Below are 21,065 nucleotides of genomic sequence, written 5' to 3'. Positions count from 1 at the left end.
AGCGGCAGAGGAGCCCCACTCGGCTCGGCGGTCTCCAGGCGAGTGCCTCGCTCCCGCAGCGGAGCTTTCTTAGAAAGGCACAGGCGGACCACGTTGAGAACAGACACAGCCCCCGCGCGCCGCTGCGTCAGACTTGTGCTTCTTCTCCCGCCTTTTCGCGGGGTTTTCAGGCGATCGGCGACCCCCAAATCCGGGACCACCCGCATGTCTCCATCTCCGGACTTCCCCCCGAAGACCCGAACAGGAATCCCGGAGGAATGCCGCCGCTTTCATATGGTAATCCCTCGATCCATGGGCTCCCCCTGGCGGTCACGGCGCTAGCGGCGGGGAGACAGCTGTTTGGGAGAAGATTGCGGGGCTGAGAGGGGAGTTCGTTGCTGGGGGTGGAGGAGGGGTCTCTGGCAGACACCTGTAATGCTAATCGGGGCCTCCAGGGGGCGGTGAAGCGGAGCTATGAGGAGTGAAGTGTGACCGAAAAAGCACAGAGTCTGTCACGTGACCCCTGAGCTGTCGGAACTGAAGGCTCAGCTGTGACTCACCGTAGAGGGTCACGTGCAGAGGGGAGGGGCTCTGGCACCACCCTCCGTTCCCCACACCTCACATGCCTTTGTTTATGTACAACAAAGGCCCCCTGTTGTCCGCAATAAGCCACGCCCCCAGCCGCGAGAAGCCCCGCCCCTAGCCGCGAGAAGCTCCGCCCCCCACTCAGGACACTTTGGAGAGGCAGCCCTGACAGGAATTTGGGAGCAGGTGAGAATGTGCATCCCCGATAACAGCACCCTCACTGATCCCCAAACACACACACACACATAGCAATCACCCACACTGACCCCTCCCCCGGCACCCACAGTAACTTCTCCCTCATCCACACACCCACATTGACCTCTCCCTCCCCCAATCACCCACACTGACCCCTCCCCCCGGCACCCACAGTAACTTCTTCCTCATCCACACACCCACATTGACCTCTCCCTCCCCCAATCACCCACACTGACCCCTCCCCCCGCCACCCACAGTAACTTCTCCCTCATCCACACACCCACATTGACCTCTCCCTCCCCCAATCACCCACACTGACCCCCCCCCCCCCCCGGCACCCACAGTAACTTCTCCCTCATCCACACACCCACATTGACCTCTCCCTCCCCCAATCACGCACACTGACCCCTCCCCCCGGCACCCACAGTAACTTCTCCCTCATCCACACACCCACATTGACCTCTCCCTCCCCCAATCACCCACACTGACCCCTCCCCCCGGCACCCACAGTAACTTCTCCCTCATCCACACACCCACATTGACCTCTCCCTCCCCCAATCATGCACACTGACCCCTCCCCCGGCACCCACAGTAACTTCTCCCTCATCCACACACCCACATTGACCTCTCCCTCCCCCAATCACGCACACTGACCCCTCCCCCCGGCACCCACAGTAACTTCTCCCTCATCCACACACCCACATTGACCTCTCCCTCCCCCAATCACCCACACTGATCCTTCCCCCCGGCACCCACAGTAACTTCTCCCTCATCCACACACTCACACTGACCTCTCCCTCCCCCAATCACCCAATTACACACACCAACACCCCCAGCACCCACAGTAATATCTCCCTCATCCACTCCCCCCCCCCCCCCCATACACACACACTGACCTCTCCTTTCCCCGATGACCACACTGACCTCTCCCTCCCCTGGCACCCACACTGACCCCCCCCCCCCCCAGCACCCATCCTGACCTCTCCCTCTTCCCAGCACTCACACTGAGTTCTCCCTCCTCCAGCACAAGTGGCATAGGAATCACAATAGGAGCCATAGTGTATGCTATGGTGCCCTATTCTCTTTTCCGGCGATAGGGGGGTGTGCTGCGAGCCTCATGGAGACCCATGGCGGTCCCCCTGAAGTGTTTAGCTAGCAAAGGGGGGACATTTCACCCTGGGCCGGCTGCACTGATGCAATAGAAAATGCAGCTATAACACCGCGACCACTCGTTTAGCTCCGCCCCCACATCTGTACCAGTCCACCTGGCTGTCATGCCTCCTTGCTGCTTTCTGTGTTGGGTGTCAGAGATGTAATGCTCTTGACATGCTCCTGCTATTTGCTGCTGTGGTGCTGTGCTCCACCCCTCCATCCTGAAACTTTCAATCTGGAAACCGTGGCGCAAGTGCCACATGTAACATTGCTGCATTTTCCATATGGGATAACGTGCTGCATCTTGTATATTGGCTAACGTGCTGCATTTTATATATGGGTAAATATGCTGCATTTTGTTTATTGGTTAAAATGCTGCATTTTATTTCAGGACTAACGTTGCTGCATTTTGTACATGGTCTAAAATGCTGCTTTTCCATATGGTTTAACGTGCAATGTGCTGCATTTTGTATATTGGCTAACGTGCTGCATTTTGTATATCAGAGGTAACGTGCTGCTTTTTCCATATATCAGAGCTAACTTGCTTATTTTTCCATATGGGCTAACATGCTGCATTTTGTATATTGGCTAACATGCTGCATTTTATATATGGACCAATATGCTACATTTTGTATATGGGCTAACATGCTGCATTTTGTATATCAGAGGTAACGTGCTGCTTTTTCCATATATCAGAGCTAACTTGCTTATTTTTCCATATGGGCTAACATGCTGCATTTTGTACATTGGCTAACATGCTGCATTTTATATATGGACCAAAATGATCCATTTTGTATATTGGCTAAGATGCTGCATTTTATATCAGGGCTAATTTTATATATGGGCTGCATTTTGGGCTAACGTGCTGTATTTTGTATATGGGCTAGCGTGCTGTAATTTGTATTTGGGCTACCATACTGCATTTTCTGTATGGGCTAGTGTGCTGCATTTTATATATGGTTTAAGATGCTGCATTTTCTATGTGGGCTAATGTGCTGCATTTTGTACATGGTTTACGATGCTGCATTTTATATAAGGGCTAACATGCTTCTTTTTCTATATGGGCTGCATTTTCTATATGGGCTAACATGCTCATTTTATTTTTGGGCTAACCTACTTATTTTCTATATAGGCTAATGTGCTGCATTTTCCGTATGGTCTAACGTGCTGCATTTTATATATGGACTGCACTTTTTACATGGGCTTACGTGCTACATTCTCTATATGGGCTAACATCAGGGCTGGCCCGCCCATGAGGCGGGGTGAGGCGGGTTCCTCAGGCAGCAAGATGTGGAGGGGCGGCATCAGGCATAACAGGAAGTAACTGCGCCTGGTCCTTGCCGCCTTCTAGTCTGACTGCCTGGGGAGGAGCATTCTGCGGGGCTGTCTCTATTTGGGGGGGCTCTCCCGCAATCCCGGGAACCCCCCCTTCTGTCCCGGTGGCTTGGCAGAGTTGGAGGCGAAAAAAAAAATGATCACGGAGCCAGCAGCTCCATTACGGCAAGCAGGAGCTTCATTCCTCCCCCTACTGTGTGTGCGTGTGTACAATTCACACTCCGCCCCCTCGCACAGTGCGGGAACATCAATACTTACTCCTCTCAAATGGAAATGCTGCTTGCCGTTCTCTCCCGGCTTATTGCTGGACTAGTTTACCTGTGTATCAAGCAGTGTCTCTGGGGAGGGGATGAAGCAGAACGGAGGTTTCACACGGAGGTTTTGCTTCAGATGACGGAGCTGGGACGAGGAAGCAAACAGATGCAATATATACTGTCTGCAGATAAGATAACTTTGCAGGGCAGCTGTGTGCTTTGTCCCACTCTCAGCCTGCCTGATTTATTGCCTCAATAAAAACGTCCTATTTCCTCCTTCACTCTTTTCACTTTCCTTCACTCTCTCACTGTTTCCTTATCCTATCTTGTTTTTTCTCTTCGGCTTTCCCTTCCTCCCCATCTCTATCCTTTGCTTCTCTATTGCTCCTCTCACTCCCCTTTCCTCTCAATTTTGAGGAGAAGGAAACCTGATAAACTGCACTGATATCTCACTCTCTGTCCCAGGGGCGTAGCAATAGGGGGTGCAGAGGTAGCGACCGCATCGGGGCCCTTGGGCCAGAGGGGCCCCATGGGGCCCACCCTCAACCACTGAATTAGCTCTCTATTGGTCCTATGCTGGTAATAATCACTTCTATAGGTGCCTTTATTGATAGTAATCATTAACAAACTGTTCCCCATCCTCTCCTAGCACTTCTGACACTGTATTTGCCATTGGCAGGTTTTATTGCGCTGTATCAATTGTTACATATAGAGTGCTTGGGGGGCCCCATTGTAAAACTTGCATCGGGGCCCACAGCTCCTTAGCTACACCACTGCTCTGTCCCCCTCTTCTTCTCTACCAATCTCTCTTCTTTCCTCTGCTCTGTGTCCTCATTCTTTCCTTCTCTTACTCTCCCCCCCCCCCCCCTTGTTTGCAATAATTGTCCCCTCTTTTGCTCTTTTTCTAATCTTCCTTTCTCTTATACATAGCTCCCAACAGCCTCTTTTGGAGGGACAGTCCCTCTTTGAGAGCCCTGTCCCTCATTCCCTCTTTCCTCCTCATTTGTCCCTTTTTCAGGACTTTGTCACTCTTTCTATGTAAATATATATATTTCTCTACTAAAAAAAAGTGTTCAATTGACTAAACTTTATTCCCATCCTTTAAATTGATATATTGCTGATTTTAAAATGTTAATATGAAGGAAAATTAACCAGGATAGAAAGGACCAATCTTTATGGTATACGTGACTTGGGGTGTGACGAGGGTGTGATCAGGGTGTGTGGCAGGGGCATGGCTTAAGTGTCCCTCTTTCTCATCTCAAAAAGTTGGGAGGTATGGGAGAGCGAGTGCTGGTTGATTGGCTGCTTCCTCAATTTGCCTGCAGGCTGCAGTGCAGACTCTGCAGTGAAGTCCTGGCTGTGACGCCTCCGTGCCTGCACACACCGTGAGTCATTGACCCGGCCGCCCGGACTGTGTTCTGCCTGGGACCCACCCCCAACTAAGCTGTGCAGTGCACCGCACGTCAGTTCTGCTGCCACGTGCCACTCACCGTGATGCCGCCGGGCCAGCCGCCCTAGAGGGGGTGCGCTGTATGGAGGGGAGAACCGCAGCCGCGGGGAGGGCAGCCCGACCTCTCCCTCCCTCCCTCTCCCAGGGCTGGTCTCCGTGCTCCCCCCTCCAGACTTGACATAGAGCAATGTGCAGGGAAGCCTGTACTAAACGACTCACCTCCCTGCGTTCCCATCGCCGCTCAGTCGCCGCTGGTCTTCTGTTCTCCGCATACGCTGATACACACACTGCTTCCGGCTGCCAGGCAACTGGTATTGCTTAAAAGGAAATAAACATGGCAGCCTCCATATACCTCTCTCTTCAGTTCCCCTTTAAGGAACGATATACGGATTGCAGGTTTGTTCTTAACCTGAATCTGTTCTTAAGTCGGAACGTTGTGCCATTTCTGTCCCTTGTACCTCCTCTGTGCCTCCTGTGCTTCCAGTGTCCCCCTCTGTGTCACCTCTGTCCTCTTTGCCTGCTTGTACAAGTTTATAAGCCAGTCTTTGAATTTTTTAAAATTGATTTTCTCAAAAACTACAAGTCCAATTTGAATTTTTTTTTTAACTTGTTCCAATGGAAACACAGAATCCATGCTGTTCGTATCGGCAGGTTGTTCATAAGTAGGGCGTTCGTAAGTCGGGGACTACCTGTATTCCCCTTGAAAATCATTAGGTGAATTTTGATTAGCTTTTGTAGGCTCCACCCACTTTTTTGAATATTAATGCCAGTCACTCGGTGACCAACTGGGCAAAGTTTGAGAACCCTTCCATTAACAGTGTAAGAATGGCTGTAGTTTACATTTTCCCAGTGAAATTTGTCTTCATCTACTGATGACCCGGCGTTGCCCGGGTATGTATTTGGCTGGTGTTGGCTGCACCCACTTTATCTAAGGGTCCATTTACACTTAATCAGTTGGTGTGCGTTAGTACGCGTTTTTCCATAGCAGTGCATTGTGAAAAAGATTTCAGTTAAAATGCGTTAAAAAGAAACTCAGACCAAGAATTGAACTTTATCCCAATTAGTAACTGATACCCCTTTTACATGAGAAATCTATTTATTTTCACAAACAGACCATCAGGGGGCGCTGTATGACTGATATTGTGGTGAAACCTCTCCCACAAGGATCTCTAAGTACCGTGGTACAACTGGCAGTTTCCTGTCTGTGAACCTTTACTCCTGGCAGTTTCCTGTCTGTGAACCTTGTTGCATTGTGGGAAATAGCTGTTTACAGCTGTTTCCAACTGCCAAAAAAGCATGCAGCAGCTACATCACCGGCCAACAGTAAAAATGTCACCATGTGATAAATGTCAGAATGTGAATCAGGGATTTAAAATATTTTGCAATGGGCAAACACTGACTAAATCATTTATACATAAATATTTTAAAAATGAAGCACTTTTTTATTACATTATTTTCACTGGAGTTCCTCTTTTAGGGCCCGTTTCCACTAGGAGTGGTGCTGTAACGATCGGTGTCAGCACACAGAGAGAATCTAATTATTGGTGATCTGCAGTATCACCAACAATACAGATATATACCCGATTATTGATGATCTGCAGAATCACCAATAATACAAGTATAACTAACCTCTGAACACCTGATAAAGTGTAAGTGTTTTGGTGCAACAGTAGGCTCTTTCCCGTGGGGCGAGAGGCGCAGATAACAATGAGCATGGACCACCTGAGGAGCAGGTGGCCCTTGGCTGTATGAGGACTATCTCCTAGCAACGGGAATGGAGATAACCTGAGAGCCAGTGATTCCCTGTAATGCTGGGAATCAGACTATACTGCAGCCAAAGGACTCCTAAGGGATAGAGCCCCTGACTGGACTGCAGAGAGGCCCCTCTGAGGAACAGGGAGTCTCTGCAGCTACCTGACACCTAAAAGGGCGGTGTCACAGGTAGTACAGACAGACTGAACACTCAAGGAATGAGTGACAGCCAGAAGGGTCGGCCAGGCCAGGTCGGCAACACACGAGCAGATAAGGTACAGAGACAAAAGGCTGATTCGGTAACCAGGTACAGGCAGGGTTTGGCAACAGGTAGTCAGATATGCATAGGTACCGAATCAGAAAGCAAGAGGGAGGTCAAGAGAGCAATTGGTCATAACAGGTATAAAGCAGAGGCCTAGTCTAGAGTGTGAGGTCCGTGGTCTCAACACCCAGGAACTGGTCTAAAGAATAACACAGCACTGACACAGTGTCCCTAAGCTTGGGTGCGAGGTCCTTGATCACAACACCCTGGAACTGGTCTAAAGTATAACAGCAATAACATAGTATTCCTAAGCTTGGGTGTGTGGTCCTTGGTCACAACACCCTGGAACTGGTCTAAAGTATAACACAGCAATAACATAGTATTCCTAAGCTTGGGTGTGTGGTCCTTGGTCACAACCCCCTGGAACTGGTCTAAAGTATAACACAAGCGTAATCTGGCTAAGTGTGAATTCCCAGTTCCACCTGATTCTAACACACTGTGGGATCTTACTATGGTCTGAGTGCTCACACGTATGTATTCGCAACGGCTGTAAAGGATTGCGGAGATGCCGCCGCGCGGTCTGACGGCGGGGCGGCTGTCTCCGCGTTCAGACCGGCGGTTTCCGCACAGCAGCATGCGTCTGGTGTGTCTGAGCCTTCTAGTGCACACAGATGGAGAGCTACGCGCGCGCGCTGGGAGGTAGGACCTTTATGCCAAGAGGAGAGGGATCAGCTGATCAGGTTGGTCAGCTGATCCCAGCGCAGATTGTCATTGGCTGAGTAGCGCTGGGTGGCGCTGAGGAGTGCTGCACTATATATAGATCTCGCTGGTCAGTCTCAGGTTGTCTGCCGTTGCGAATACATACGTGTGAGCACTCAGACCATAGTCAGATCCCACAGTGTGTTAGAACCAGGTGGACCTGGGAATTCACACTTAGCCAGATTACGCTTGTGTTATACTTTACACCAGTTCCAGGGTGTTGTGATCAAGGACCTCACACCAAAGCTTAGGAATACTGTGTCATTGCTGTTATACTTTAGACCAGTTCCAGGGTGTTGTAACCAAGGACCTCACACACAAGCTTAGGAATACTATGTCGTTGCTGTGTTATACTTTAGACCAGTTCCAGGGTGTTGTGACCAAGGACCTCACACTCAAGCTTAGGGAAACTGTGTCAGTGCTGTGTTATTCTTTAGACCAGTTCCTGGGTGTTCAGACCACGGACCTCACACTCTAGACTAGGCCTCTGCTTTATACCTGTTATGACCAATTGCTATCTTGACCTCTCTCCTGCTTTCTGATTCGGTACCTTTGCATATCTGCCTACCTGTTGCCAAACCCTGCCTGTACCTGGTTACCGAATCAGCCTTCTGTCTCTGTACCATATCTGCTCGTGTGTTGCCAACCTGGCCTGGCCGACCCTTCTGGCTGTCACTCATTCCTTGAGTGCTCAGTCTGTCTATACTACCTGTGACACTACCCTGCTAAGTGTCAGGTAGCTGCAGAGACTCCCTGTTCCTCAGAGGGGCCTCTCTGCAGTCCAGTCAGGGGCTCTATCCCTTAGGAGTCCTTTGGCTGCAGTATAGTCTGATTCCAGGTATTGCAGGGAATCACTGCCTCTCAGGTTATCTCCATCTCCTTTGCTAGGAGATAGTCCTCACACAGCCAAGGGCCACCTGCTCCTCAGGTGGTCCATGCTCATTGTTATCTGCATCTCCCGCCCCACGGGAGACAGCCTACTTTTGCACCAAAACACTTACACTTTATCAGGTGTCCAGAGGTTAGTTATACTTGTATTATTGGTGATTCTGCAGATCATCAATAATCGGGTATATATTTGTATTGTTGGTGATACTGCAGATCACCAATAATCAGATTCTCTCTGTGTGCTGACACCGATCGTTACAGTCACATCCTCCTCTAGCAAAATAATTCCAAATCTAGGTGTGCAGTCCCTTAGTTCCATCAGGAAACAAGGAGAGCATACACAAGCATTTTAGTAGCATCATGCATGAGAAAGGGTTAGGTTCAAGACACACACACACACACACACACACACACACACACACACACACACACACACACACACACACACACACACACACTATATATATATAAAAATATATATATATATGTATATATATATATATATATATATATATATATATATATATATATATATAGACATTAATCGCTTGATTTGCTTGGTTTTTGGTTTTATTGGGGTGTTGTGCATTTACAGTAATTCTAATAGTGGAGCAGAGAGAGATGGTGGAAAGAGGGTGAGTTCTGTTTTACTCATGTGAGGAGTAAGGAAGACATGAAGGAAGAAACAGTTGATAGACAGTCATAGACTCAAGAGGGTGGAGTAAAAATCATGGTAGTGATGGCCGAACACCAAAATCCCATGCCAATATCCTTTGTGGAAATAATCATTTCACTTGGGGAGGAGGCTTGCACCTGGCAGTCCTCTTCTTGAAGGGGACTTCCAGATGCCACCATGAACCCCCCCTCCCCCCTGGGCGTTGTCAGCCCCCACCTCTTTCTGGGGCACCGGAGGTTGGGAAAAGCCCCTTGTTCATGGATTGAGCAAAGGGCTCTGTGGGAGAGGGGGAGGATTGGCTGCCTCTCTCCTCCAGAGCCCCCCATACCATGGAACATGCGGGCTGGTATAGCTCAGGGTGCGAAGCCCCACACCGCCGTGGCTCTGCATTCTGGCTATCCCAGCCTGCATTTGGGACAAGGGGCTAAAAATTCTCGTGAGAGGGGACCCCAAGTCATTTTTTTTTTAATTTCCCACACTCTGAACAAAAAAAAATGTAATGGTCCAGAAAATAGGTAAAGATTCCAGGGATCCTTATACAGCCATATTGTATAGCGATCCCTGGCCAAAGCATTGCCAAATTTCCATGAGGTTTCCACTTGAAACCCCGTCATAAAATTCACTGTTCTTTTTTTTGATATATAAGAAAATTTATACTACCGATAGGTTGACACACTATATGTTATTTAACTGCATTTAAATATATACTTTTCCTATCGTAACTTTAATATCCATTTACTCCAAAACTACAAGGTCTTTTGAAAAAATGTTTTTCCTCTTGTTCTCGCTGTCCTCCTTAAAGGGAAGGTTCAGGGAGGGGATTAAAAAATAAAAATAAATTTCCACTTACCTGGGGCTTCCTCCAGCCCGTGGCAGGCAGGAGGTGCCCTCGCCGCCGCTCCGCAGGCTCCCGGTGGTCTTCGGTGCCCGACCCGACCTGGCCAGGCCGGCTGCCAGGTCGGGCTCTTCTGCGCTCCATTTCCTGGCACTTCTGCATCCCACGCCGGCGCGCTGACGTCATCGGACGTCCGCCGGGCTGTACTGCGCATGCGCAGAACTACCGCGCCTGCGCAGTACAGCCTGGCGGACGTCCGATGACGTCAGTGCGCCGGCGTGGGATGCAGAAGTGCCAGGAAATGGAGCGCAGAAGAGCCCGACCTGGCAGCCGGCCTGGCCAGGTCGGGTCGGGCACCGGAGACCACCGGGAGCCTGCGGAGCGGCGGCGAGGGCACCTCCTGCCTGCCACGGGCTGGAGGAAGCCCCAGGTAAGTGGAAAATTATTTTTATTTTTTTAATCCCCTCCCTGAACCTTCCCTTTAACATACCCTGCAAATTTGGTGTTTCTAGCACATACGGGGGACTTTGTCATAAACCGCTAACATCAGTGGCGATTGATTTTTATGTTAAATGCGAACACAACTTTTGACAAAAAGCTTGCATTAAATGTGAACATCGGAAGTTCGTCGGGAACTGTTCTCCAGGGAACTGTTTGGACCATCACTAAATGCTGGGCATTGAGAGACAGACGTGTGAGTCTTCTGCACAAAAATGATACTGAAATCCAATATATTTGAATTTACCAAGTCTGTGAGTGTAGACAGAGAACATAAAAGGTCCAAGCAAAGAGCTGCAACAGCAGTCATGGAGGAAGTTATTATGGGAGTTTTACTACTTACTACATCTTTATCTAGAGTAATAGCCATCACTCTCTGCCCTGTCCTGACAGGAAATACATCTCTCCAAAGAGGAATGAGGCAAGTTTTTTCTTTGTTAAAAATGGTTAATTTGGAGCTACTGTCAAGTTTTTATTTGTCTATCATTTCTTGTCACCATTACCACCAAGGCTCACATAAAAGCAATAGGCATCCATACACCTGCAGAGTTCCCAGAAACAAGGCAGAAAAAAGTCCCCATAGTGGGAATACAGATAGGAGTGAAAACAAACCCAAAAGTGCTACGATTCCATTCTATTTAAAAAGGGAGCTTTTTTAGCCTTAAAATGAACCAGAGGGGAAATACTTAGGGGAAGCCTCTGGACCCTCCTTCCCACACTATCCTCTGGACCAATGCGGCTGCCCAGGACGCGTACATCAAAAAAGGGCGTCGGGAAAAAAGGGCGCGTGGTGTAAACGATAAGCAGTATTATCGTTTATAGAAATATTGTGTAGAATTTTGTTTACAAATAGTGTTTTAAGAAATTATAAATAATTAAAGAATGTGTATGAGATCGGCAATTCTTAAAACGTTAATCTTCCCTGTTTCTAAACTGAAACTTATATTTACGTTTATTAAAAACCCTCCCTGTACCTAACCCTAACCCCTAGACCCCCTGTTGGTGCCTAAACCTAAGACCCCCCTGTTGGTGCCTAAACCTAAGACCCCCCTGTTGGTGCCTAAACCTAAGACCCCCCTGTTGGTGCGTAAACCTAAGACCCCCCTGGTGGTGCCTAAACCTAAGGCCCCCCTGGTGGTGCCTAAACCTAAGACCCCCCTGTTGGTGCCTAAACCTAAGACCCCCCTGTTGGTGCCTAAACCTAAGACCCCCCTGTTGGTGCCTAAACCTAAGACAACCCTGGTGGTGCCTAAACATAAGACCCCCCCCTGCTGGTGCCTAAACCTAAGACCCCCTATGGATAATAATGTTTTACAAACATTAATAAATAAAAAATGTAAATAAAAAAATGTAAATAATTTTTTTGGGTGGATAATAATGTTTTAGATATGTTTTAGAAATAGTGATTTAGTATCTTTATAAACGTTATTCGTCACGGGCTCATTTTGTAAAGTTAAATCATCAAAAACATAGTGTTAAAACCTTAAAAATCTCCGGGCGCCGTTTGTAAAACGTTAATAATCTCCGGCGCCTTTTTTTCCCTGTTCGGCGCCCATTAAACGATATTTATAATGGGAGTGAATGGGGCGCCCTTTTTGTCCACTTGTCTCATGCGCCCAAATCTCCTGCTTCCGCCCAGGACCCTCCTGCACATCTCCACCACGCTCTACTTCATGTAGAAGTGGCCCTGCTGCACCTGCATGAGCACGGCTACACCTGTCCAGAGATAGCCATGCTCGTGCAGGCCCTGTACGGCTGTGCTTATGCTTGAAGTGGAGCACGGCCGTATGCTTAAAATCCGACGAGCCTGTACAGTATCCAAAGGTTCACCTCGGGTACACTTTAAATACTGTCCGGTCCAAAAGTACTACACAGATAATATTCCGTAGCAAGTTCTTAACAGTGTTCCAGATTCAGTGGCAGCAACAGGGCAAATACTTTATCAAAAAACGGAACTTTCACTTTCACTATTAATTATTACATTACACAGTAGTTCTGCAACACTGATTAGATTTGGACCTGGCGTGATGCACTTATAATTTATCTTCTTTGGCCTATTCTGTACTTGCACTTTCATTTATACAAGAGAATTTTAATGACATTATTCTCAATATTCAGCCTAGCTTTGACAGTGTTACAAAGCCTAATTACCAGCTGCGTGTAAAGAAAAGCATGTTTGATCAAAAAGTAAGATCCCTTGTAAGCAACCTCAGTGAATCACCTGCAAGAACTGTGTTTTGTCACTCCCTATCAGTTTATCTTTAGACAGTGTATGGCACTCCGCAAGTTAGCAACGTCCCAGCAATTTTTTCCCAACCCATATAATGTAGACTGATTTCACAAGGGATTGCTTTGGCAAGCTTATGTGGTTGCTGCAATAATTGTTAAAGTAAGAAACTCTATATTTACATAGATGTAAATTATAATTATTCATTCATATAGTGCTGACAAATTCTGCAGAGCTGTGTAGAGTTCTAATTCATATCACTAACTAACTCTCAGAGAAGTTCACAATCTAATCCCTACCAGCATAGTCTAATGTCCTTCCCATAATCTAAGGCCAGTTTGGGGGGTAGCCTGTTAACAAATCAGCGTGTTTTGGAGGTTGTGGGGGAAAAACAAAGTGCCCGGAGGAAACCCACACAAACACACTCAAACTTCAAGCAGATTGAAGTCTGAGACTTGCAAGGCAAGCTTGTTAAACACCCTGATAAATCGTTCTAGCAGAACTGGAAATGCATAGGTGGGCAGGGCATCGCACCTATACACGCTGCACGCTATGCACGTGGCCTGGTGTTTGATGTGACCACTTTGGAAGTGGGTTATGCATGGATTGACAGTTTGCTGGACCCTGAGACCTGCATTATGGAACTTGCTAAGTGTCTCTGCATAATCCCTGACAATTGAAGCGAAGCAGTAGGGGGAATGTACATGTTTATGGTGCATGAGCCAGCTTTAGCTTAGCTATTATGCCGCACAGCATTACTACATTGGCATGGCTTGCACTTTGCCTCTTTGCCCCACATTTAATGTGTTGTATTGTCTAGTACTATCTTCATAGATCATTGTTGATGTTTGTTTTAACCACTTCACCACTGAGGGGTTTTACCCCCTGACCACCAGAGCAATTTTCACCTTTCAGCGCTCCTTCCATTCATTCGTCTATAACTTTATCATTACTTATCGCAATGAAATGAACTATATCTTGTTTTTTCCGCCACCAATTAGGCTTTCTTTAGGTGGGACATTATGCCAAGAATTATTTTTTTCTAAATGTGTTTTAATGGGAAAATAGGAAAAATGTGGGGAAAAAAAAAATTATTTTTCAGTTTTCGGCCATTATACTTTTTAAATAATGCATGCTACTGTAATTAAAACCCATGAAATTTATGTGCCCTTTTGTCCCGGTTATAAAACCGTTTAAATTATGTCCCTATCACAATGTTTGGCGCCAGTATTTCATTTGGAAATAAAGGTGCATTTTTTTCAGTTTTGCGTCCATCCCTAATTACAAGCCCATAGTTTATAAAGTAACAGTGTTATACCCTCTTGACTTAAATATCTAAAAAGTTCAGTCCCTAAGGTAACTAATTATGTATTTTTTTTAATTGTAAATTTTTGAATTTTTTTTTAATTACAAAAAAAAAAAAAATGGGGAGTGTGGGAGGTAATGAGTTAATTTTTTGTGTAAAAGTCATTTATTTGTATGTGAAAAATGTGTAGGGTGTAGTTTACTATTTGGCCACAAGATGGCCACAGTAACTTTTTGCTTTATTGCGACCTCCAAGCCTCCTTCCGGAAGCTTGGAGGAAGAATAAGGAGGCTGGACACGTGAGTTTCTTCTCACAAAGACTCACAATGATCGCGCTGCCCATAGGAGAGCAGCGGGTCATTGTGGGGCTTAGATCAACGAACGGGAATGGATTTTCCCGTTCATTGATCTCCGGGCGAGCGGGCGGCGGCGGTTTTACTAGCGGCGGGCGGCGTGTTTACGAGCGGGAGCGCGGACAGCGTCGGGAACGCGGAAAGTACGTGTTTCTCCGTCCCTGGTTTTTAAAGGATGGAAAAAGGGGCGGAGAAATACGTACGCGCGGGGGTAAAGTGGTTAAACACATATGCACCATGCCATCATTGTAAATAAATATTAGTGCCTGTTTTTACGTAGAGGCGATTATGTCAGCTCAATCAATAAGTGAGTTCAGAGGTGTGTGTCTTGCTCAATAAATCACAAACGCAAGTTTGAAGCCTGTGGAGTGCCTTTTTCTATAGTGGTGAAGTGAGTTCAGAGGCCCTGGATACCTGAAGGATTTGTTGCTACTGCATTACCCCTCCCTCAACCTCATTTCAGTGGGATCTAATAACTTGGTCACCCACAGAGTGCACTGGCTGGCTGCCATTTTTGCATAGATCCTTTGCAGACATCTTTCCTCCCTTACTCTCCATGAGTCCCCCTCCTGTTACCCCCTGCAGAGCTGTAGCAGTAGTGCAGCATGTAATTAACTCACCTGATCACTCGCTCCATGCCATCTGTCCCCCTCCAGCAGCCGTCTTCTCTCTTCTTCCTGTTTCCCTGCAAGACGCGTAATTTCGCGGGTCATGCAGAGATTGGGCGGCCAGTGAGGAGACGGCTGCCAGTGGGGACACATTGCATGGAGTGAGCGATCGGGTGAGTTTATTACACACTGCACCTCTGCTTCAGATCGTCAGGGGGGCACAGCACCTATATCTGACTACCTGTACTGGAGGCACCTATACCTGGCTACTTATACTGGTTGTACCTATACCTGGCTACTGGTTGCATCTATTCCTGGCTACCTATATTGGCTGCACCTATACCTGGCTACCTGTACTGGCTGGCTGCACCTATTCCAGGCTACCTATTCTGGCTGCACTTAAATCTGGCTACCTATACTGAAAGCACCTATTCCAGGCTACCTATACTGGCTGCACCTATATCAGGCTTCCTGTACTGTCGGCACCTATACCTAACCTGACTACCTATACATACTGTATCTTATATTATTGGATTCAGCAGAATCAGGGCTTTTGCAAAGAGTAACATTTTTGTCAGTATATGTACTTTTTCTTTGGGAAAAAACAAAAAAACATTTTATTTTTTATTTCACTTTTTTATTTTTTTATTTTTTACATATTTCATTCCAGATATTTTTTTAACAAATTTCTCCAGAAAAAGTATGAAACTTTGTTGCAGTGTTCAAGCCCAATTCATTACAGAAAAAATATATAATATGTCCTATTTTATGTAGTAAACCTAATGATTGCAAAATGTCTAAAAACTGCTTGGCAGTACACGTTTGTGTTTAACCTCTTGACGACCAGCTAACGCCGATTGGCGTAAACTGGTCGTCTGCAAGTTTCCATGGAAACGCCTTTCCATGTCCGTTCACGGAGGCTGTCTCCGTGAACAGCCGGAGAGCCGCCGATCGCGGCTCGCCGGCAAAATGTAAACACGCAGGGAAGAAATCCCCGCTGTTTACATCATACATGCAGATCGGCGATGATCGCCGTCATTTGATAGGCTGAAGCCTATCCTACAATGCGCCATTGTATCCATCCTGCACAGCTCAGAGGGGAAGGGAGAGGGAGGGAGAGGGACGGAGCGCTGAAAACGCTGCGGAGGGGGGCTGTGAAGAGCCCCCCCCGCAAAGCGCAGAGAGACGGCGGCGATCAGACCCCCCCAGCAGGACATTCCCCTAGTGGGGAAAAAAGGGGGTAAGTCTGATCGCCCTGGCTAAAACCTGATCTGTGCTGCGGGCTGGAGAGCCTACGCAGCACAGATCATTCCCAAAAGCCCTGGTCGGCAAGTGGTTAAGACAAATCAGCTGGCAGGGAAAGGTCTAAATGAGATCCACTGCATAATCATTCTTGACTGGACTACCAGACAGAAACAAAGTTAAATTATCACTGGGTTGCCTATACATACTATTTATTTTTGAGTGGAAAGTGGCAAGACTATCTGACAGGTGTAGAAGTCTCATTGAAGTCTATTCACTAGTGAGTAGTACATTTGAGTGCCCAGACAGTGTATGTAGATTTTACTGAATGTTACTAAAACTATGTCAAGGGCATTATGTAGTTTGCGCGAATCACATTATACACACATGTGTGCTGCTTGTGTAACTTACATTTTACAAACAGTGTAACCAGGGGCGTAACTAGAAATCCCTGGGCCCCCCTGCAAAAAAAAAAGTTTGGCAGATCAGCGGGGAGGGGGGACATTCCTCCCCCCCCTCCCTCACCTCGGTCTCTCCTATTAGCGCTCGCCCTCCTGCAATCATTACACAGGAAGTAACATGAAGCACTTACTGATGGGAACCTCCAACGCAATGGAGGTATGTATCCAGCCAGCCACCGCAACCCGCTGCCACTAATGATTGCAGGAGGGGGCGCACTAAGAGGAAAGACCGAGGTGAGGGAGGGGGGGGGGATTGTCCCCCCTCCCCGCTGATCTGCCACACTCTCCTTTTATGTTGCGACCCCTCCTGCCCCCAAAAAGGCCCTGAGCATTCCCTATTGTTATGCCCCTGAGTGTAACGCACACTACATAAGCAATGCATGTGTCGGGTGTAGTGTGTGTATAACACAAGTTATACAAATTGCTTAAGTGTGTAGCTCTCTGTAAAATTGACATGTGCTGTCTGTGCATACAAATTTTAATCACCATTTGTGAATAAACCTCATTGGACCTAATGCATGAACCTATGGTAAAATTATCATGCATTGCCTACACACAGCAATATTACCAGTACTAACACCAGCAGAGTACCAAACATTGCGCAATTAGTGTGACCCACAGTACATGAGTAGCGTGATCATTGCTGTGATAAAACACGTTAAACAAGGTACCCAAGTAATGTGGCTAAGGCCCGGCTCACACTTGCATTGGAATTGCAAATTAATCCATGAAAACGGAACTGATCACCGGTCGATCGGATCTTTTTTCACTCCGTTGCCACTCCATTTCCATTCCGCTGCTGCCGTTCAGCTGCCCCACATCCCCACCAGACCCCACCCCCAAAGTGTATTTTTCTATTTATAATGGTCTTGTTTTCTCATTGCCCCTAATGCAGCACTAAAGCTTATGTTTCCCTTCTGCTGGGCTCATCGGTCTGGAAAATTTGGTGCTGCAAGAAACTTGCGTTCCATTCAGCGCATCGCGCGGAACGGATCCGTTTGAACCCACGTATGTGGATCCATAGGTTAACATTGGATCCATTAGAATCTGTTAGGATCCGTTCCGGGAATGGAACTTTTTTTAAAGCGTGAACGGGGCCTAATACTAATTGTGCAACACATAGTACTCTGATAGCGTTAGTACCCATACTGTGGGTTCATGCATCAGGCCCATTGAGAGCTAAAGGATTGACTTGTTTGCACCACTTGCCTCTAATGTTTGTGCAATAAAATATTAAGTTAACAGCTACCCTTTTCTTTTTTTCCATGCAGTTTTCATTGTTGTATGATATATTCTGTTGAATGAAATCTCTAAAGCAATGTCTGATTACATTTTGAAACAGAGGGAGAAATCTATTTAGAAAACATCTTTTGATACTGTAGGGTATGGACAGACCATAGAAAAGAAAAATGATTTTCATATAACTTGATTAGGGTTTTCTCCACTCTGTTTACTCTATAGACTTTTGTAAGCTCTAACACAGGGGTCTCAAACTCGCGGCCCGCGGGCCATTTCAGAATCAGAATCAGAATCTTTATTTCGCCAAGTGCGATCAAGTCGTACCCGGAATTGGTTGTGGTTCACATGGCAGTGGCAATAGAGCAAGACAGAAACAAGACATTAACAGATACAAGCAGTACAAAAAAAAAAACCAAAAAAAAAACAACAGACAGGCAGCAACACAGTTTAAATTTTCGATTGGCTCGTAAGCAAGTCTTGAGTCATGAGCCGCCACCCAGGTGTGGGTTTGTGCCACTCTGGTAGTAAAGTAACAGCACTTGCACCTAGAGTCATGAACTTCCTGTAAGTGCACCAGGGTGACAGCTGGGTTATATGTCGGCCACCGGCTAGTGTGCGTCGACCAGGCATATCTCGACTGAGTGGGGCTAGAGCGCCCCTGATGGCCTGGAGTTCAGCAGGATGGCTGCTTGGGGAAAGAAGGTGTCTCTGCGCCTGTTGGTTCTTGGGCGGATAGTCCTGTAGCGTCGGCCCGATGGAAGGAGCTTGAAGAAACGACAGCCTGGGTGGGAAGGGTCCTGGGAAATCCTGTTAGCCCTTGCCCTCACTTCTAGAGGTGTAGAGGAGGTCTAGAGGTGGCAGTGGAGAGCCAATAATCCTTTCCGCTGAGCTGATAACTCGTTGGAGCTTGTACTTATCTTTGGCGCTTGCCCTTGCATACCACACGATGATGGCGGAGCAGAGGGTAGCTTCAATAGTGGCAGTGTAAAAGCTGTACAGTAGCTCCTGTGTCATACCAATTTTTTTCAATTGGCGCAGGAAGAATACTCTCTGCTGAGCTTTCTTCTGGATTTTGGAGGTGTTCTGTCCCCACCTAAGGTCGCTAGTTAGGGTTGTGCCCAGGAACCTAACACTAGATACCCTGGAGGCTTCGATCTCGTTGATGAGTACAGGTTGGTGTGTGTGGGGGGGTCTCCTGAAGTCCAAGATCAGTTCCACTGTTTTTGCTGCGTTAAGGACGAGCTTGTTGGCCACGCACCATCCGCAGATTCTCTCGATCTCGCTGCGATAATCGTGTTCCCCCTCCCTGCCAATGAGCCCGATGATGGTCGTGTCATCCGCAAATTTGATGACTTTTACGGAGTCGGCAGAGGAAGTACAGCTGTTGGTGTACAGTGAGAACAGGAGAGGGGATAGAACACACCCCTGCGGTGCTCCTGTGTTGGTAGTGCTCACACTGGAGAAGCAGTTGCCAAGCTTCACCTGTTGCGTCCTGTTTGAGAGGAAGTCCTTTACCCATGCACAGAGTGTGGAATCCACACCGAGATGTGCCAGGTTGTCAGTTAGGATGTTTGGGCAGATCGTATTGAACGCAGAGCTAAAGTCCAGAAAAAGGATCCTGACATAGGAGCCTGGTCTTTCGAGGTGTTCGGTGATGTGCGCCAGGCTGATGTTGATGGCGTCGTCCACGGATCTATTTGCTCTGTATGCAAACTGATGTGGATCGAGGAGGGAGTTGGTGAGATGCTTCAGGTGGGCAAGAACCAGTCGTTCGAAAATCTTCATGACAATGGGGGTGAGGGCCACAGGTCTGAAATTATTGTGTTCTGTGTTGCCCGGCTTTTTTGGGACCGGAATGATTGTGGACCTTTTTAGGCAGGAGTAAACATACATATATCCAGGCACATCGCCTCTAGTTAGGACATTAAATAAATTATTAGGGAAAGGGAGGTGCTGAAGGGGGTGTGGCTAGAAAACAGCAAAAATCTATTAACCCTTCGCACACTCACATGCAAATGTTCACACAATTGCATTCACAGATTCACTCATCCAGGCACAACTGTTATCCCTACAGCTAAATTAAAAGCCAGGGTTTTAGTTCACAGAAGAATGCATTCTTATGCTTAATCACCTATACTGCGCAGAAGTACCCAGGTAAACATAGGTGTCCTAACTCTGGCCCTGTAACATGCATAGTGCAGACATGCAAACACATTCATTGCATCAAACCTATCAATGGATTAGGAGCACACATCCTAACTTCCTCTCCTGGGAAAGACAGTGCATCTTACCAATCGCACAAGGGAGCTAATGTTATGTGTCCATGTGCACAATGCGCATACACCAGCATAAGCTGTCTGCATGCTGACAAACATACAGGGGAAGGGGGAGTGCACCGAATTGGACCCTAGCCACAGGGGTCAATGATAAGAATAAACATACATATATCCAGGCACATCGCCTCTAGTTAGGACATTAAATAAATTATTAGGGAAAGGGAGGTGCTGAAGGGGGTGTGGCTAGAAAACAGCAAAAATCTATTAACCCTTCGCACACTCACATGCAAATGTTCACACAATTGCATTCACAGATTCACTCATCCAGGCACAACTGTTATCCCTACAGCTAAATTAAAAGCCAGGGTTTTAGTTCACAGAAGAATGCATTCTTATGCTTAATCACCTATACTGCGCAGAAGTACCCAGGTAAACATAGGTGTCCTAACTCTTACATAGTTACATAGTTACTTAGTTACTTTGGTTGAAAAAAGACATACGTCCATCGAGTTCAACCAGTACAAAGCACAACTCCACCCCGCTCCCTCACATATCCCTGTTGATCCAGAGGAAGGCGAAAAAACCCTTACAAGGTAAAAATTCCTTCCCGACTCCAGATGGCAATCAGATAAAATCCCTGGATCAACATCATTGGCATTACCTAGTAATTGTAGCCATGGATGTCATTCAACGCAAGGAAAGCATCTAAGCCCCCTTTAAATGCAGGTATAGAG

At 47.1% G+C, this 21,065-nt stretch overlaps 1 long non-coding RNA gene across 1 annotated transcript in view; it reads left to right on the top strand.

The window, feature by feature from the left end:
* The first annotated feature begins 500 nt into the window (after positions 1 to 500).
* The window catches only part of LOC137517512 (uncharacterized), a 135,636-nt gene continuing 115,071 nt past the window's right edge, over positions 501 to 21,065 (top strand). The window contains exon 1 of the long non-coding RNA XR_011020553.1: positions 501 to 750. This is a non-coding gene — a long non-coding RNA (uncharacterized lncRNA). The remainder of the gene's footprint in view (positions 751 to 21,065) is intronic.

This window comes from Hyperolius riggenbachi, chromosome 5 (genome assembly GCF_040937935.1).
Source record: "Hyperolius riggenbachi isolate aHypRig1 chromosome 5, aHypRig1.pri, whole genome shotgun sequence".
Taxonomy (NCBI): Eukaryota; Metazoa; Chordata; class Amphibia; order Anura; family Hyperoliidae; genus Hyperolius; species Hyperolius riggenbachi.
The sequence above is the reverse complement of the archived record's forward strand: the minus strand, read 5'-3'. Positions and strand labels throughout refer to the sequence as shown.